Genomic DNA, 1788 nt, shown 5'->3' with positions numbered 1-1788 from the left:
ACGCCCCCCGTGCTAGCCCATTGGCTGCCCCTCGCTGGGCGCGCCCCTGCCCCGCCGCCATTGGGCGCCGCCGCCGCCAATGAGCGCGCAGGCTGCTGCCGGAGTGGGTGGGGCCGCGGCCAAGGGGGCGGGGCCAGCCCCCCCCCCAGTCTCTGCCTGCGCCCCGGTCCCGGGGTCCCCGAGCAGCGCCGAGTGTCCCCAAATCCCCACGTGCATCCCCACATTCCAGCCGTCCCCCCAAAATCCAGGTGTGCATCCGCAAATCCGGGGTGTGCACCCCCAAATCCCCGTGTGCACCCCTAAATCCCCATGTGCACCCCTAAATCCTGTGCGCATCCCCAAAATCCAGGTGTGCATCCACAAATCCTGCGTGTGCACCCCCAAATCCCCATGTGCACCCCTAAAGCCTGTGCGCATCCCCAAAATCCAGGTGTGCATCCAAAAATCCTGCGTGTGCACCCCTAAATCCCCGTGTGCACCCCTAAATCCCCATGTGCACCCCTAAATCCTGTGCGCATCCCCAAAATCCAGGTGTGCATCCCCAAAATCCTGGGTGTGCACCCCCAAATCGCCATGTGCACCCCTAAATCCTAGCAAGCATCCCCAAATCCTGTGTGCGTCTCCATGTTCCAGCTCTCTCTCTCCCCCAAAATCCAGGTGTGCATCCCCACATCCTGAATGTGCATCTCCCAAATGCCCATGTGCATCCCCAAATTCCATCTCTCTTCCCCAAAATCCAGGTGTGTCCCTAAATCCCAGCTGTGCATGCCCCAGTCCTGGCTGGGCAGCCCCCAGCTTCAAGGTTACACCACAAATCCCATCTGGACACCCCTAAATTCCAACTAGGGGCCTCCAATCCCAGCTGGGTACCCTTATCCCAGTGTATCTCCCCCCCATGCCATCCACACATTGCCCTAAATCCCAGCTGTGCATCCCAAAATTCCAGGCGTGCACTTCCATCCCAGACATATTTTCACCCCGAATCCTATATGGGAATCCACAAATCCCAGCTGGGCAGCTGGATCCCAGCTGGGCTCCCCAGATTCCATCTGGGAGCTGCCGAATCCCAAGTGGCTACTCTCAAATTCCAGGCAGGCTCCTCCAATGCAAGCGGGGCACCCCTATCCCGACGTTCCCTGCCAATCCCAGCCGTTTGTGCCCATCTCGGATAGGGAAAGCAGCTCCACGCGGCTTCAGCGCATCCCTTGCCGGTGCCATGGATTCAGGCCCGGACAAATTCGGCGCCCGGGAAAACGCGGTGCCGGGAGATCCTCCGGCTGGGCACCCTTTTTTTGGGGATCCTCGGGAGCGCAGGGATGTGGTGTTCCCAATGGAGAAGGAAGGGGGTGACTGTGCTGAGGGGCATCATTTCGCACACAGGATGGGTGGAYGGATTGAGAGGTCCGTGCAGGACTGGGAGCGCGGCTTTCTCCTGGATCACCGCCTCCAGGCAGGATGGGAGAGCGGGAAGGGAACGGGAGCACCKGCCTGCCCGCGCCCTGCATGGCGCGGATGAGCACCGGCACGCTCCGTGCTCCGGGATCCCCAGAACGGGAGCGCTCCTGGGTGTGCTGAGATGCATGGAGCGGGAGGACGGTGAGGAGGAAGAGAGTGAGGAGGAGGAAATGGAGGAGGAGGAGGAGGAAGAGGGTGAGGAGGACGAGGAAGAGGATGAAGAGGATGAGGATGACAAGGACAGGGAAGAGGATGAGAACAAGGAGTAGGAGGAGGGTGAGGACGAGGACAAGGAGGTCAAGGACGAGGATAAGGACAAGGAGGAGGAGAAGG

At 60.9% G+C, this 1788-nt stretch overlaps 1 protein-coding gene across 1 annotated transcript in view; it reads right to left on the bottom strand.

Annotated features, from left to right (window-relative positions):
* The window catches only part of PHC2 (polyhomeotic homolog 2), a gene marked incomplete at its 5' end in the record, with an annotated part of 9830 nt that overhangs the window by 3042 nt on the left and 5000 nt on the right, over positions 1 to 1788 (bottom strand). The gene's annotated exons all lie outside the window — the stretch shown is intronic.

The sequence above is a fragment of the Nothoprocta perdicaria genome, unplaced genomic scaffold, assembly GCF_003342845.1.
Source record: "Nothoprocta perdicaria isolate Ctin4 unplaced genomic scaffold, notPer1 scaffold_117, whole genome shotgun sequence".
NCBI classification, from domain to species: domain Eukaryota; kingdom Metazoa; phylum Chordata; class Aves; order Tinamiformes; family Tinamidae; genus Nothoprocta; species Nothoprocta perdicaria.
This window is presented reverse-complemented; position numbering and strand designations above follow the sequence as displayed.